The 18,677-nt window shown below is 37.7% G+C and overlaps 1 non-coding gene across 1 annotated transcript; it reads right to left on the bottom strand.

Annotated features, from left to right (window-relative positions):
- Positions 1-233: 233 nt before the first annotated feature.
- TRNAK-CUU (transfer RNA lysine (anticodon CUU)) lies at positions 234-306 on the bottom strand. Its single transcript has one exon. It is a non-coding gene; the product is annotated as a tRNA-Lys (tRNA).
- Positions 307-18,677: the final 18,371 nt, after the last annotated feature.

The raw sequence follows: 18,677 nt of genomic DNA, 5'->3' as shown, positions 1-18,677 counted from the left end.
AAACATTATTTCGATTTTTGGAAAAGAAAGTTTTTGACTTTCTACTACTTCATCTTGAAACAAATACACACAATTCATGAATGAATTGAATACACCCAATTCATGAATGAATTGAATACACACAATTCATGAATTTTGAATTCAATAGAATACCATCTAAATATCTAACAGTTTTCAATATAACCACTTATTTTGGTTCATGAATATTTTCATTTAGAAAATTAAAAAAAAAACGCCCAACGTGGGGCTCGAACCCACGACCCTGAGATTAAGAGTCTCATGCTCTACCGACTGAGCTAGCCGGGCGATGACGTTCAATGTACAGATATAGCTTATACACTAAGTGCTGAAATGGAATGATAAAGATTATCGTAGTTAATCTAATTATCGATTTACATGATGAGGATAGCGACCCTGCATCGAAACAGGAATATGGGAATGACGTTTCAAAGGATGAAGACGGTAATGTATCCGGAAACAAAACACCCCCTGACGAATAAAACTGTATATCAACAACGATGTTTCACATTTCATCCCCCCTTTCATTAGATTAGAAAAATATTATGCAGCGAGTCTAGGCTCTGATGATACTTGGCTTAGAGCCGTGATTTCAAATTCATGTCCATTCTTGATAGATAATATCCACAAAAATCCCGCCGGTTGTCAATTTCAAATCCAATCAGGCTCATCCCTTCATACTTCCCGAGCCCGGAAGGGTTGCCATAAATAGGTACGAATTAGGGGAAACTTCTTACCGCCGCCGCACCTTAATCTCGAAACCTCGCGAAATCCCGCTCGAGGCTATGCCGTCTCTATTTTCCTCACTCCAGTCAGATATTAATAATATCCAGGCGATGAATATGTAATAACGAGCGTCGAACAAACATGGATGTGACGGAAAGTGTGGTGAATATACGTCGGAAAGTGTGGAGAATGTGCGCTCACGATAGATAATGAGTCGGGGGAAGGTTGGGGGTGGTTTATTTCGGATCACATGTTTGCTGCAGGGTGGAGTGTATTGGAATATTAATCAGCGTTATTCGCACATGCGATTGTTATATCTCCAGAAGGATATCACTTCAAGCTCCAGCAAATCCTCGACCTTCAATACATCGAGTCATCTACAACTATTTTATCAAGGGAGAAAAGCTAGCAGACAGAGATGTTTAACAAGGTCTAATCTGAGCTTTATGAAGCATGAACAGTTGCTGAGGAAGTTGTTCCAGGTAGCTAGAGAGCCATACACAAAAATAATCTAACAAGCCACAGCATCGAAGTTTGGCCAGCAAGCCCTCGTGCCACACACGTTCAAAGGCCTCAGAAAAATGAAGCGCAACAGTTCTTGACACTCCATGTTTCTCGAAACATGGACTTCTGGCAGAATCTTCCAGGATTGGCACACTCCAAGACTTTTATTTATCATTTGAAGCTTGATACCAAACAGTTGTGTGACTACGATGTCTAAAAGGCCTTCTTACAGGTCACGGCACATCCGTTTGTTTTAATGCTATATTGTTTTTTTGTGTTGGTGACATTTTCTACAATTGTCTGATTGTGGATATAATTATTGGCTCAAATATGAGATTTTTCTTTGCTTTTGGCTCTGGAATCCACAGAAATGACATCAAGTCAAACAGAAGTGGAGGAAACTCTCTTCTTAGGAAACATAGCCATTCCATTGTAGGGTTTTTCCTACAACTACTCACTTTAGAAACATTTTATCGTTATTGATTTTCATTTTTGTATTATAAATTCTTGTCAGGAAATGAACTTTTCTTAACTCTTCTATCGAGCAGTCGTCCAAAATATCCACTGCTTGGTTTTTTTTATGTTAATACTTTTAATTTTAATTTTCATTTAGCAGTTTTGTATTGTTTTCATCGCATATAATTGAAAGTTTCTCGTCTCTTGAACCGAAAGTTCATTACCAAAAAACATATAGATAACGATGATTTTCTTTTATATTTCGGGATTGTCGAAGCACTTTTGCCACTCTGATTGAGGTATCTCCAAAACATCCATTCAGAATGCAGCAACTGCATCTTCAATTGTCGAAAAACGTTGACCTCTCAGTTTGTTTTTTACGTGCGGGAATAAAAAGAAGTCATTCGGTGCCAAGTCAGGACTATACGGCGGATAACTCATCAAATCGATGTGTGAGAGCTCGCATTGTCGTGGTGAATAGTGATCCGTCTTCGTCGGTTGATTTTCCTGATTTCTTGAAAGACAACTGCCAAACAAATGGTTGTGTACCACTCAGAGTTGACTGTTCTGCGTTGTTCTAGTGGTACGGTTGCGACATGTCCAGTTGTTCCTAAAAGACAGGCGACCATTTGCTTGAGAGTGCTTCGAACTCCAACAACTTTCGTTGGATTTGGCTCGTCTTGAAACACCAATACAGTCGATTGCTGTTTACTTTCGGGCTCATACGCGTAAATCCACGATTCATCACCTGTCACGATGTCATAGACGTGTTTCGAAGCACTGCGATCGTATTTTTTGAGCATTTCCTTCGTACAATCAACACGAGCCTTTTTTTTTGAGCGGTTGACGAATTGTGTGGGATCCAACGCGAACAATTTTTTTGACAGTCAAATGTTCATGCAATATTGAATATATGCTAGTCCCACTAATGCCTAAGGTTGTCTCAATCTCACGATAGGCCACATGACGATCTTGCAATATCAGTTCATGCACAGCATCGATGATTTTTGGAACAACTGATTCTGGACGACCACGATTTAATTCCATTTTTGGAATTAACACAAATAGCGAGCATATGTCAAAACGATCTGAGTACGTATAAGCTCAAAAATGTCCAACTTTACGATAGAGCTGTCAGTTGTCAGATTGCAACAGTGGGGTTGCCAAATCTCGAAACATAAAAGGCAACTTATAGTATTTAGATCGACAGGCACCATAGGTAATTACTGATTATTAACACTTTTATGGGTAAAGTGATTGATCCTTTTTTGACTAAATTTATGACTCGACCTTTTGTCAGTGAGAAAATTACCTCAAACACATTTCTAAGCCGGAACTAATCCTAATTCTGATTCTCCCCGCCACCAGGTTACACTGTTATTTTCTGTTTGTTCATTTGTTGGGGTTGTTGATAAATTTCATTATTTGTAAAAAACAATGACGAAATAAAATCTTTCTAAAGCAAGTAGCTGTAGGAAAAACCCTACACTGCCAGAAAGACCAATTCAAGTATAAGAAAATGACTGGGAGAAAAGTTTTTTGCATTGAACTTCTCCATTTTTATATAAAAATGTGAGAAACTTCAAAATTCAAGTGGGAGTAGTTGTTGCAAGTCGTTTTTTTTCTTCCAGTTTGTACTACTACGCGCCTTCGTTCTCGTCAGAGCCTTCTGGCTCACCGCCCTGGCGTCGCGACGGTGTCCCTTTAAATACGCGGCGCTCCCTTGCCAAGCCTTCTATCTACAAACCGGCGAAAACACTCAATATGTCTGCATACCTGATGTTATGGGACAATTCCACATTGCGGCCGGCCTGTGTTCCTTTTATTGTTTTATTCCGAATGTGGCGCACAGCTCAATATGGGACCTGGAACAGAACAAAAAATGTAATTGAAATTTAAATTGGTTTTCATAAATATGAGAAATCGCTCTGAAGATGTATTTGGGGCGCTTATTGGTTTTTGGTTGCGGCGAGTATGAGGTTAGGAGAGGTGCGGTTAATTTGGGAGGTGGGGGAGGGGTTTGCGGTGCGGAGGCCTCTGAGACCAGTTGCAGATGTTGAGATGCGGGAGAAGGATAGGTCCTGATTCGTCTCGAATTTTCACTCCTATTCCCAGGTGGAGGAATGAATTCTTCAAACTCGTCAAAGAATATATGAAGAGTAAACCTTTGTTCAACGAAATCAAACTTTTTTTCGTGCTTTCTATGCTTTTTACCACTTTTATTTGTAACTAACGTTAGGTACTGCAGTTTCGTTGTATAAGGACATTTTCAAAATTATACATTATACATGAGTTTCAATGTATACATTTGAAAATGTCCTTACAGGAGGTTGTTCTGGGCTTCGGGGGATAGGGACTGACCAGCGCACGCAACGGTAAAAAATAATAATAATAGTAATAATAAATCTGCTCCACCAAAGAAGTCAATCAGAACACGCAGGGCGCTCCACAGAATTAGGGCCCCTGAAGCCCCGCTTGTTTGGATGCGGAGGTTCATTCAGTTCTAACAGAAGAGGCTGACATCTGGCAAATCAACACCGCCGTGTATAGCGTCGTCCAATCCCTTTCCCTGAATCGGAAGGACGAAATCCCGGCCTTGCGGTTCGGAAGATTGAACGGCGTGTACACAAGATGGAGGCTAAGATCACGTTGGCGAGACAACACGCGTCTCGTATCCAATGTGTCGTCTCGTATCGAATGCTAGTGGCTACTAAGAAGTCTTAATTTTAAAGTACATTGTGATGGCCTTATACCAAAATTGCATTCTTTAGCATTCAAGCTACGAAATCTTAGCTATATTCTCAGTCTAGATCAACTAAAATTATATACTATGCTGAAGTGGAGTCGAGATTGCGCTATGGTGTACGTTTCTGGGGTTGGTCAACCAACGCAGGTGAAGTTTTTTTGGCTCAAAAAAACATCATCAGAAGTATCACTGGTATAAGTTACATGGAGTCCTGTGAACCTTTTTTCAAGAAATTACAAATACTGACTTTACCCTGCTTGTACATAATGGAAATTTTGTATCTACGTTTTTCAAAATAAAAGTCAATTTCCTGTAATAGGCTCTACTCATATAATTAACACTAGGCCAAAAAAAATATATCAAGTTCCTCTAGCTCGAGGGCGGATTGCTCTTAAAGGTCCTAATATTGCAGGTCCTCGTTTGTTCAATATTTTACCAACTGAAATAAAAGAAAGCAAAACATTAGAGATGTTCAAAACAAAGATTAAAAATTTTTTTAGTTCTGAATGCGTATTACAGTGTTGATGATTATTTATTTAACGTAAATGTATGTGTGGTGTGTGCATGCGTTTTCGTGTGTGCTTCTAGTTTTAGTGTAGTAGTTTATAATTTTAGCTTTACTGACTATTCCTAATACAATTACTTATGAAATTGTCGAACAGGAAAATAAAGGATTTGATTTGATTTGAAGTCACTAGTGAAGCGAGCGAGAAGTATCGCGGAAAACCTTAGGTTCCGCGAGAAACCTTCTCGCTTATTCCAAGAGCCTACACGTGTTGTGGATAATCCGCCAACCGCTGATCAGGTTGAATCCTTCTGGAAGGATACCTGTGAACACCCGCAGCCACTCAGCTTAGACACTGCAGCCCTAGCGCAGTTCGAAGCTTCCAACAGAGTGCTTCGACAGCCTGAGCTCAATGAACTGCGCAACCCGATAACCCCGGATTCGAAGAGCCTTGTGGGTTCCAAGAACTTTGCTGCTCCAGGCCCAGATGGGATGAACACTTAATCGGCTTTATTCATCAACTTCATAAACAAAAACAAACTTACAAACAAGTAAAAGAATAACCTTGAGTAATGAATCGGCGACGTATCAGCAAAAGCTGCTTTTCAACTCAACCGCAAACAACAAACTATCAGATTGAAAAGGTGAAGAAACGCCAAGGAAGATAAGTATACCATAAACAGGTAACTCACTTCTATATCGTGATTTCAGAAAGTACAATGCCATGCCGTGTCATATTTGGATTCAGTTTATCTCTGCTTCTTTATAGTGAATCTTCTAGATATTCTATATATACACAGAGATATAGATGTTATTGAGTGTGTATGACATAAATCAAAAGGGAAAATTTTTGGACAGAACACTCAAAAAATGGAGGCAAACCGCGGACCCGTGTGTCTGGCTATTGGCCTCATCAGCGCGGTGCAGCCAATTGCAAAGATGGACAACAATTGGTTACCAAAAATGAAAAACTTCATATATGCACGTGTCACCAACAGGAGCTAACCGCACATTTGTGGTTTCAATTAGAAGACCTAGCTTTCCCAGGCATCATCTAACATCACCACGTAGGCAGCTATAGCTACCTGCGTGACTTCCGGGTCCAGGACATGAACAGAGATATAGATGTTAGTGAGTGTGTATGACATGAATATGCGGACACGTGTCCGCAAACAGAGATTTTCTTCAAATGACAAGGCAATCAGCTTCGAGAAAAAGCGTGTTAACTCAATAGGGGACTATGTTGAAAAATTTAAAGAAAATGTCCTGTATCTCTTTTAGGTCAGAACTTTTCGAACAATCCTCGTAATATGTCTTTAGCACGAATTCGTTGAATGGTCCCCTGAAAAACAATACTCTTCACCTGATGAATATTTTCTACCACAAAACTTGTTGGCTAGATTTTCCATCCAAGGTCACGTCCTTGACGATCCTTTCTCGCCGGCCGAATCCCATTAATCTACATATCTTGGCGAGAAAGAGGATCTGCTAAGTGAATTAGAACAAAGGACAGAACAAGTAAAGGCTATCTGAAGCCGGGCCACAAGTGGAAACGATAATGGGATGGAAAAAATAAAGTGGAAAGAATTTTCAGCGTCTGGAAAGCGCCTTTCCTTCAATCAATCATGATGGTGGAGGGAGATATCCACCGAAAACGAACAGGTCGAATTTCAGAGAGTTCCCGATAGATATTTATGACCCCAGAGATTTCGGTGCAAATACAGTTTTATGTTTATGTGGTTTGAATTGGCATTTTGATGCGAAGAACATATTTCAGAGTTGTTGGAGTTGATCACGGTCAGGAGGGTCGGTAATGGATTTTGGTGGTTAGATTAGGGGGAAAGGTGTTCGTTTTCAGTACCTTCTACGGATCTGATTATATATTGGCTTCAAAAGTTGTATTTTCAGTTTCTCCTTGGACGAAATTGATATTACAGGTCAAAATGAATTTTTCTAGAAAGGAAAACATATTTCCAGTAACTTATTCCTATTAGTACGAGAGATTAGCAAAATAAGGTTCAAAGAATCCAATGTATGAGAGTCTGCCAAGCGAAAACGGTATTTATTTTTTTCATATGATCTGCACTAATAATCGTCATCGACCGGTCGTCGATCGCGACTATTAGGGGACAAAACGAATGCTTCGAGCATACAGTAAATTATCTTATTTAACTTATCTCATCCTTAATTTAACTTTGGATTAAATTGATATTATAGGACAAAACGAATACTCCAAACAAACAGTATATTTTGGCGAAGTTCTCAATATAATGCTGCATGATCTACACATCCATGTATAGTGTTACTTATTTTCAAATTGATTACTTCCTTCCTTTCTTTGGAAGATTCCCTCATCCTTTTTTTGTATCAAGATGGAGTAGTAGAAAGCCAAAAACTTTCTTCCCCAAAAATTAATCACTCCTAAATTTCCAAGCATATAGTGAAATTTGGCGGAGTCGCCAGTATAAAAAGAAATGTTCTCTGGAAGTCTACTTTTGTCAAATATGGAGTGTTTTAGCTGTTTTTGGAGGTTTGCTAATATACTTGGACGAGGAAGTGTATTAATTTTAGTACCTCATTCAGATCTGAATATAGATCGTTTTTCCAAGCGAATCTCCGATTCAAATCCAATGTGATTCGCTACTGTCACACAGGCAGCCTTGAGAATTTTTCTGTAGTGCTTCTGTTCTGTCCTTAAAAAAATTTCATAACCAAATACCCCAAAAAAAGTTGAATGGTATCCGTAGAAATTATTTCCTGAAATGTTATCAGCTGAATGAATCGATATAAGAGCCAAATATCTCCTAAAGTTTGGTACTATACTACTGACCTATCATCATTTTTAGATCGTAATAAATGAAGTCATTGTTAGCGGATTTCTTTCGATATCAATAACTCGAGACTTTTTTCTGAGTTTGTTATCACACTACGCTACAAATGTTGTTTGGAACTTGGTTTTCGAATCCTATAACATAAATTCATTGACCCCACTTGATGAAGTTCGACCGGCACCCTAATTCACATTGAACTATACTGCTATATAATATCCCATCTTCTTCCTATATCCGAAGTAATACAACCAGAAAAACCCCACATCATCATTCGGCCAACACATCCAGTTCCCCTCTTTCCAATTTGTCCCATTCAATAAAGTCGCCATTTCCTGGAATCAACTAAAAACAACCCAATCAGACGGTTTCACGCACGCACATGCTGGGGGGTAATTGGAGGTTATCAAATACGGCTAAGTCTCCCTCCCCGGGGACAGAAAAACAACGGAACGAACGAAACGCATCTTAGTGCCAGTCGAGAAGAAAGCTTTATTCAATTAGACATCAATCAGAATTAAGGTGATTAGCCCGGAGATACAGTGAATGAAGAAGGGTATAATCAGGAGGCAGAGGACTTCTATTGGATGTAACTTGCTGGACAACAGTACAATCCTGTTATCCAGGTAGCAGGTGTCAGTGTTACTTTGCGTTTTTCTGATAACAGTGGAGAGCAGGGAAATGGGACACGTAATTTTCTCTTCCACTTAGGAGTGGAAACTCTGTTAACTGAGAATTGTAACAATACCTGAACTATTTCAATTACATCACTATTGTGTTTGTGAAAATATTTTTTTTTCTGTGTGACGAGGAAAATGCAGAATATAGTTGAAAAAATTGAACTGTTCTACAAAATAGATTGATTATTTTGACCACAATGAATCAGTTGATTTACATTATAATCGCTAAACTAAAACACTTTTTGTACAGAGTGGGACAATTTGGACACCTTTAAAGGAAACTCCTGTGGTCAAAGTAGATAGATGAAAACTGATGGCTATCTCTGAGGGTCAAATATTATGACAAACATAATGATGAAAATCGTATATCAATAAATACAGCGTGACTCACGGTCGATGGAAGGTTAGACGTTTCTGGAAAACGCAAAGCATGATTTTTCTGAAAATTTCACCTCTCACATTTCCTCACCTATTCTATCGATCTAAAATATTTTCAGTATTGCGGCGTTGTCACTTCTATCAAAAAGTCCTAGCAATTATATTTTTTTCAAATGGTATACCCCGTATATTATTACATTTTTAGAATCGCTCTAGTATTTTAATACTTTTTTGTTAATAATATCCTATACCTATCTCTATCTGTTTTCGAGATAAAAAATAAATTGTGCTTAATATGGTCCAAAACATAACCTTAATTGAAATTAAGTACATCAGTACTCTCAATTCATGAAAAGTTGATATTTTGATGATAGTTTGGACAAACTCGAAATAGTCAAATAACACCAAGAAATCGACTCTATATCATACAGGGCGTGCTAAAACACTATTATTTCCATTGTGCATAAAAGTAGTCGAAAGTTCATTTTTTCAAATGAAACCCCCTGTATATTACTCGGTAAATTGACAGATGGTGAAAAATGCTTCAAGATGGTATATCATGTCCCTATACCTAAATCGTCAAGTTTTCTCAATAAAGTCGCTTCTTCTAGAAACATTATTTTTTTTTAGAATTTGGATTTAGGTAGCAGTGGAATTATCAAGCTTATAGCAGTTCGGTTACTTTTATAAGTAATTTACAAAGAGTAATCGACAGTGTTTCGAATCAATGTATCCTGAATTGACACCAATTAACGAGAGGAAGTTTGTAAGGTTACAAAATAATTTCCTCAACTATAGCTCAAAGTTTCCAGGGAACAACTGTATCAAAAATCAGTCATTTCTAGGTAAAAAGTAAGATTTTGTGGGCTAAGACATGTGAAGGTACAGACAATAACAGAATAGGATGATTCAAAATAACAAAATTGTAAACAAAATATCACATTTTCACAATAAATGCTAAAAATGTTGTCCATTACATTCTAAACACTTCAAAATGTTTTTTTGTACGCGACTTGTGGTTGCTTTTTCAATTTCCTGGGAATCCAGATCTTCAATACTCCGCACTATTCGCCTTCGCAATTCTTCTTTGTAGGCACTGGAGTACTGTATACCCTTTCCTTTAAAACACCCCATGAAAAAAAGTCAAGTGGCGTGAGATCGGGTGATCTCGGTGGCCAATCCCGCGGCCCTAAACGCCTAAACCAACGATCGTCGAAGAGTTCGTAAAGTTTCCTGGAAAATTCCTGGGTGGAATGAGCTGGCGCTCCGTCCAGTTGAAATCTGGTATTTCAATACTTTTTTGTTGATAATGTCCTATACCTATATCTATCTGTTTTCGAGATAAAAAATAAATTGTGCTAAATATGGTCCAAAACATAGCCTCAATTGAAATCAAGTACATCAGTACTCTCAATTCATGAAAAGTTGATATTTTGAAATCGACTCCATATCATACAGGGCGTGCTAAAATTACTATTATTTCCATTGTGCATTCACGAGCAAAATAAAATCACTTTTAAAAAATGTATCCCATGTCCATGGGATTTGAACACACGATCTTTGGATTACAAGGCATATGTTACAACTACATACGCCAACTCACGTTATTTCAAGGAAGATTATTGGTTAGTCATGAAGGACTTACTACAGTTGGACTGAATACTACTTCGTCATCGTCAGTAACTTCACAGGGATTTAATATTACCAATAGCACGAACTGCACGTGTGAACTTTTCTAAATGATTTTTTGGTAGGTGTTCTGATTGAAGTGTTTCTATCAAAGAGATTTTCAATAATAGTTGCACAAAAAATAATTTTTAAAGACTTTGATTTCTAGGTAGCCGGTGGAAATATCAAGCTTATGACAGTTTGGTGACTTTTATAAGTAACTGATGAATGGTTATTGACGGTGTTTCAAAAAAATCGCCAAAAATGAATGCAAATATTGATTATTCAAACGAAGTTCTTATGAAATTATTTATTATACACGGACAGTGTGATCAAATCATTGCCAGAACTTGTAGAAAATTCAACCAAATGAACGATGATCGAAAGTTCGCCAAGTAACTTAGCTTTGAATCTCTTAATCTTCAATTTTGATTTTATTTTTTGTTGAATTGTTCTATTTTTTGCTTTCATGCTTTCATTCTATTCAACTATAATTTCTTAATTTTTAATTTTCATTTTTATTTTTTGTTTAATTGTTCTATTTTGACTTGTATTTTATTCCACTGTAATTTCTTTTCAGGATTTTTTGCTTAATATAATTCTTATTTACTATCTGGTGTTTTCAATTTTCATTTGTACTGTTTCCTTCAAGAATTTCATATAATTTTATATAATATTGGCTAATGGAAGTCCGAACTAATGAAATTCAGAAAAAACTAATTAATTAATACATTTATCAATATGGATTTTCATCAAGTATCGGCTACTTCTAATCAATTAATTCATGACATGACATGACATGAAACATTGTCGGATAAAGCAGGCGACCACCATCAACAAACTAGGCAAGGTGCATGTGCAAGGTGTTACGGTTCCCAAAATGCAAGAGCGGATTTATAAGATAACAGAAAAGTAATGTATTGAAATCATATACTTATGCACAGCATCCACCCTGTATAACATTCAAAACAATTCAGTTCAGTTTTTTTGTGCCTAAAGACAATCAGAATAATTCGACCTTGAATAACGTTGATAGGGAAAAAAAAGGAAAGGGAAAAGAAAAGGGTTTTTTCTTTGGTAATGAGAGTTGAGTTTGGTTATCTTCTCTGGAGCAAGAATTTGAGCTCATCACTTTGTGGAGTTGAAGAAACTAAAATATTCAATACGGGAATAACTATATTTGGGTTATCTAAAGGAATAACTCGCCCACAGTATTGGGGATTTTATTAAGTACCCGTTTCTCTTGTCAAATTCCAATCTTCAGGCCACACAACAACTACGGTAAGAACCTACTTCCCGAAAATACCCTAAAGGGTATATCCTTCTAAACCTTAATCTCATTTTATGCCTTCTTATTACCACCTCAAGTCGATATTTTGAACTATATCCTGGTATATCTCTCGCAAGGCTAGACCACTACACCCCTTATATCTCTGATTACGGTCTTCCGAGGAGCAAGTATTCCGCATGGAAAAGATCATTGCCTGAGTGGACTGCGTACAGGGGTAGGATCCTGCTGCTGGAGACTATTCTCCCATATCCCATGCATGTAAAGTCTTTCCTGTTATGTATTACACCCTCCCGCACGACCTCGAATCAACATTGCGGCACAAATTGCGAATTCTAGAAGGAACCAAGTATTTACCACACCTTAAGTTCAATCATAAGTTGCTTACATTTATATCTGTGAACCCAAAAGTATACTTCTGGGCCATAAGCCTGTAATCACCACAAGCTTGGCGTGTTTGAAGAAACAATACACTCATCCTCCAAGTGGACTTATATTTACCCACCATCCCTCTCCGCTGAGTTCCGGCAGCCCATAATTTAGTTCCTAAGTAACAAAGTAACCCGTTTCAATCTACGACAACGAAGGTTACAAAGGTGCATGTTTTGGGAATGACGGGAACAATGAGAACTACCCCAACAGCTGTATTGGAGACACTCCTGAATCTACTTCTTATACACTTTGTGATAATAGGGGAGGACAGGATGGGCTGATTCAGACTGGAAAACTCACCGAACTACAAAAGACCGGACCGAACAGAAATTTCGGACAAGTGAAGGAGCACATATTGAATATGTGCACGGACCACATGACACCGAAGTACACCTTCAACACAAACTTCACGGCTAAAATCCTAAGCCGTGAAGAGTGGAAACATGTTTGGAAAAAACACCTGGTATACAGATGGATCGAAGACCAAACATGGAACGGGAGCTGGAATATACCGAGCGGATAGAAAACTAAACTACAGCTATCCGCTTGGACTATACACATCCGTCTTTCAGGCGGAAGTGTATGCTATCTTGCAGTGTGTAAGATTTGTTAAATTGAGTCCTCTAAGAAATGAGCGGATCAATATGTTTACAGACAGCAAGAGCGCACTAGGGGCTCTGACAAACCCGAAGGTGACATCAAAACTGGTCTGGGAATGCTATGAAGAACTAAATGAACTTGCAAACAGGAACAAACTAACTTTGTACTGGGTGCCCGGGTATTCAGGAATCACAGGTAATGATAAGGCTGATGAATGCGCTAGACGCGGATCATCAGCTCCATACATAGGTCCTGTACCAGCTTTGGGGGTACCAAAATCATCGGTAAGAAACCAAATTAGGACATGGATCAATAAGAAGCACACAGAGTACTGGACAAAAGTACCTGGCAACAAACACAGTAGAACCTTCATTAAGGAACCGTCCGAGAAAAGAACCAAAGAACTACTTCAATATAGTAGGGATCGGCTCAGAATAATTACAGGGCTACTAACCGGTCATTGTCCGCTTAGAGGACACCTGAATAAAATGGGGCTGTACAACAGAGACCTCAGCTGCAGATTATGCAACGAAGGGATAGAAACAGCTCTACACATCTAATGCGAATGTGAGGCACTGAATCACAAGAGGCAGGACGTACAAAATTACGCCCAGAAGAATATGACGAACATCCAACACGGAAGCTGTACAAGGTACAAAAAAAACACATAGTGGCAATTTTTTACACCACAGTTTTCAGATAAGTTTACTCCTAGAAACCATGAAGGTCATCCAGCCCCAAACCGTAAATGGTTCAATTACCCCGATTTGACCCCTTTGTTTCTTAGAATGTCTTCAGTGGTTGACATACACCGAATACCCTACATCGATCCGGATTAATAAATTCTCCAGTTTGTGTATAAGTAAAAATACAGAAAAGGTGCAGTTTTCTCTTGGGAAAATTACTGTTTCAGTATTCACCTTCAACGCACTGTACCGTCTGTCCCTGTCGCCCTGTATACGAACTCAATTTGCATTTCGCAGATTGTAACCCTATCGCGCTTATAGATGGGCAATATCTCACTTTTACGGTTCATACAGGAAACGTTGGCAAGATTAATGTCATTTCTAGCGTACGCCCTTAAAATTTAATGTCAGGTCCGTTTGGCGCGACCACATATTTTATCATTCGGTTTTTGAAATTTTAAATGTCACTTAATGATGCGAACGGCGGAGTAGAGTGCTTCCAAATCGAGATAAAAGATTTTTGGGCGGTATTTTGAGGGGCTATTACGTTTAATGAAGGTATTTTTGATGCCGCGGAAGTACTAATGCGGAATGGGAGCTTTCAGGGAGGACATTCGGGTAACGAAGTACGAATTTGTTTTTGGATTTTCCATTTTGGTCTCTTGGGTATGTAGATTCTGTTGATTTGAGCGGTAATGAATGAGCTAGGGCTGGAGTGGATACTGTGAAGCGAAATGGGACGTTTCAAATTGCCATGTAATGGGTCGTATTGCTGATCTGCTTTTTTATCGTGAGATTTGATTTTTTGAAGTAGATAAAGGGGCCATGTTTGTCAATAAACAGTTGCTTCACTGCCGTCGAATATTAAATATAAAAGTTTCATGACTAGTTAGGGATATTTATATAGACAGAACAGCGATTAGTAATCTGAAAATTCAAAAGAAGAAGTAATTAATAATGCTCTATTCCAGTAAAATATTTTGAAATTACCTTAACTTTCGAATATAAAGAAGCTAGCAATACTTTTATAATATGAAATGGGAGTGGAATGAAAATTACTATGTATATAGTCGGTATGTATGAAATTTATTTTCTCATGTATTTTGTATCAATCTACTCTTCTTCTGACACAAAATATACTGCTAAGCATGAACACACCCCGGCAACACTGGTCGCTTTGTTATGGCCCTACTTCGTAGTTCACATATACGAAGTCTGCTTTCAAAAGAATGTGAATTTTCAGATTTCTCGTAAAATATTCATTTATTCATCATTTTTCATTTCTATATCCACTCAATCGTCGCGAAAACACAGTCCTTTCATGGTTTTCTTCAATCTTGGAAACAGAAAAAAAATCACAGAGGACCAAGACTGGTGAATATGGTGGCTGAAGCACGATTGTGGTGTTGTTTTTGGTCAAAAAATTACGAAATGCAATGCCGAGTAACAGATGCATTATAGTCATGCAAAAAGTCATGACTTGTTTCTCCATAATACTGGACGTTTTCTCCTTGTTGACCATACGACCATGAGACAAGAACTACTTGTGCAGTTTTATGAGGAAGTATAATTTTAGAATTTGAGGGGTTCATCAATGGCAATTTGAACTTTTTCCTTTTATTGAAAAGTGTGTTAGAATTTTTCAAAAAATATTTCACTTGTCTTTGAAAAGAATTAGTTGGATAACGATATGATATTTTCAAAATTTCCTAAATTTAAAGAATCTAGGGTTTTTGGACATAGTCGATTCGGTCAATAGCTACCACAGTGTTGCCTTTATCTGCTCTAGTCAATATAACATCATTTTTGATAATTTTACTACGTATAGATTTCACAAGTTTCAATTCATTCCTAAAACTACCTTCTTTCAAAAGTTCTGATTTTATGATATGTGACGCCTGGTATGCGTTATTAATGCTATTCAATGCCCTTCCTTAGATCAAATCGTTAGGTGTAGTTTATGAAATCACTCTACATATATTAATAATGGAATAGAAAGTCAAAGATGTTTTCTCCGACAAATTTTATTTCCTCACAACTCAAACAGAATCCTCGCAGAAGCCTTCAAATATTTCAGTTGCAGCTCCACATAACTCAGTCCTCATTAGGTTCCAGAACAATCCAAGAACAACGAAACAAAACACTGCATATTTCACTGGCAGAGCTACGTTTCCCCAGTTCCGTCGCGTTTCGTCCTGCTTTATTCACTTCCAAGGTGCGAAACCTAATTTAAAGACAATTCCAGGAGACATGTCTGAGATAATGACGGCAATTTTTCAGCGAGGACACCGGCTATTCGCCCGCCCAAGGACGAACAACCGTTTACGTGTGTTGTGTCCACAGATGACGCTCGAAGCAGTGCGTTGCCGTGGCAACGACACTTGCGTCACCCTCTGCCCGAGAGGAATAGTACGTGGGCCAGGATCAATGAAGACACTTACAGTTCCCCGAAGAAGGAGCACGTTCGGAGGGAGTCGAACCTTGTTACATTCGGCGTTTTTTTCATTCATATTGATGATTTGCACGAATTTCTGCTAACTGACGAAGACGTTTCATTTTCCGAGGATATCTCGATTTATTCCCATGAAATGTTTGATGAACTAAAATCTCCCTCATATAGATAAATACAGGGAAATTTTAGAATATTGTACTTTGAAAAAGCGGCTTTATAGCTGTTTCTATTTTTTATATTAAAAATGAGACGGTTAATTCGCTTTTTAGATATGAACGCTCTTCCAGAATTCACACAATCCCCCATAAAATAACATTATATGCCAAATGGGTGTAAATCAATGCACAGTAAATATCAATAAGAGCCATCTGATTCACCGTAGACTTCACTTTCGAAATTACATAGAATCCTGAGCTTAATTTCTTGCAAACATGCTGCAGTTGGTCACTCCATGTTAAACACTGATCTAGATAAGCCCCTAGAAATATTGTATTGGTACTAATTGATACAACATCAATAGTTAAGTTATTGTGAATTTCTTGGCATTTGAAATTGATAAATACGGTTTTATTCAAGTTTAAGATGATATTATTTCTCTCACCCCAATTTTCAAAGAATATTTAATGTGTATAAAAGCATTTTGAAGTGCCTCAAGTGTCTACGTTGTAACCGTGACAGATCCTGTTGATAAGAACTCAGGCATATCATTTATAAATCTGATTAACATTAGTGGTCCTAGTACTGACCCCTGAGGCACCCCAATATCATTCGTCATATACTCAGTTTTCAACTTCAGTGGCGATGTACTTGTATAGTCAATACTTTTTTTTAAAATGATGATTTTCCATTGTAATATATTTTTTGTGGGACACCAAACCACTCCTGCTAGTTCCTTCCATACCGCAGGCAAACCTGCGACAAATCCATACACAAGTGAATGTAAATTTCAGGAGAGGCTTAAAAAGTACTTAAAAGTCATAAAATGCGTCCCTATCTCCAGCGACTCTTGTCTGGATAATCCAGTGGAAATATGTATTCGAAGCAGAGTTGCACTTGATTTTTTCGTGACGTTCGCTGAAGGAGATTGAACTTAGATCACGTAGTCATATTTCAATGGAGTTGGGGAGAGGTTCGGTAGATTGAGAGAGTGGGGGAACTTGCTTCAACTGTAGATGAAAAAAATTCCACGATTAAATTGAAGGTACAATGAATCTAGGTCAATATCCATCGCAGAAATACTGGAAAGTCCTACTAACTTGTCGACAATTTTTCCTGGAAAGGTATTCCAGAATGCCTTTGGTCGAATAGCTCTACAATCTGATTTCTAAATTCATTGTTTTCAAAATGGAGTTCAATGATTTCCACCCTTCTAGGAATTTTGTAGGATATAATGGATAATTTTGAATGTTAGATTTTAACCAGAATTCACAATCCAGTTTATGTTTACCTGAATATGTTGGTAAGTAATGATCTGATACTTGGTGGACAAAAACACTATAAATTAACAAGCTATACAGTATGCTATTTGGTATAGGTCCGTCATCGTTATTCATAATATTATTGTGTTTACTTATTTCCACAATCTCAATTTTAGTTAATGATAACTGTAGTGATGTTTCACAAGAATGTTTTTTTCGAAAACCAGATTGATTGATAAACATGATTTGATTTTTGTCAATAAACTCTAATAATTGATTATATATTGCTATTTCTAAAACCTTCAGTTGCTTTAATAGTGTTTGTATCTTTAGGTATGGGTATAATGGTACTTATTTTTAATAATTCGGGCAATTGATCATTCTGGAGCGATGTATTGATTAAATTGAGGATTGCATAACCAGCTCTTTCAAATAATTGCTTTAACATTTTAGAATTCAAAATTTCATGGATACTACATTCATTATCTAATGACCCAATCAATTCATTCAAATCTCTTAAGGCAGGGGTCTCCAAACTTTGAAGCCTTCGGGCCAAAGGGCCAATTTCTGCCCTTCACTATATTTCTAGACTAGGATGGTGGCAAAGTGCGTGATCTAAGCAAACTTACGCTTTTTTTGCATTTCAATTATTATTGTGTAGTGTGACACTTAACGACATCTAGTGGCGAGTAGTGGTACTATGTACTATCTTTTTCAGCTACCCACTAGGTGGCATTAGGCGTAATTAAATATTTGGAATTACCGCATTGGTTCGAGAAAGTTCTGGTTCTAGCTAGTGTATTCCGATAACCTCGAGATGACAGTAATAATTGCATATAAAAAGGCTAGTGGAGCAACTGCGAGTTAGTCTGCGTAGGAAAGACAAAGGAAGCGAAACTGTCTGTTGTGAAATAAAGTAACACCCCTCAATAAAAGTATTTTGATTTGACTTATTGTTTTTATGTGTGATTTGTTGGTATGGAAAAGAAGCGAAAAATCGACAGTGAATGCAGAACGTTCCAAGAAAAAAAGGAACTTTCAGTATTTTGTGATTGAGTCCAGTAATGAGGCGCTATGTTTAATTTGTAATGAAACCATAGCTGTTCTCAAATACTATAATATTAAACGACAATATGAATCTGAACATCTCCAAAGTTACTCCAAGTATACAGGAAGTTTGCGGAAGGAAAAATTTGAAGCTTTGAAACGCTGACTCAAATCGCAGCAATCCTTGTTTACCAAAGCGAATACTGAACAAGAGTCTACAACTCGCGCCAGCTTTCATGTGGCTC

This window comes from Leptinotarsa decemlineata, unplaced genomic scaffold, assembly GCF_025532065.1.
Source record: "Leptinotarsa decemlineata unplaced genomic scaffold, Ldec_3_MD MMD2_tig00026282_RagTag_RagTag, whole genome shotgun sequence".
Lineage (NCBI taxonomy): Eukaryota > Metazoa > Arthropoda > Insecta > Coleoptera > Chrysomelidae > Leptinotarsa > Leptinotarsa decemlineata.
Note: the sequence above shows the minus strand (reverse complement) of the source record. Positions and strands in the feature narration are given on the sequence as shown.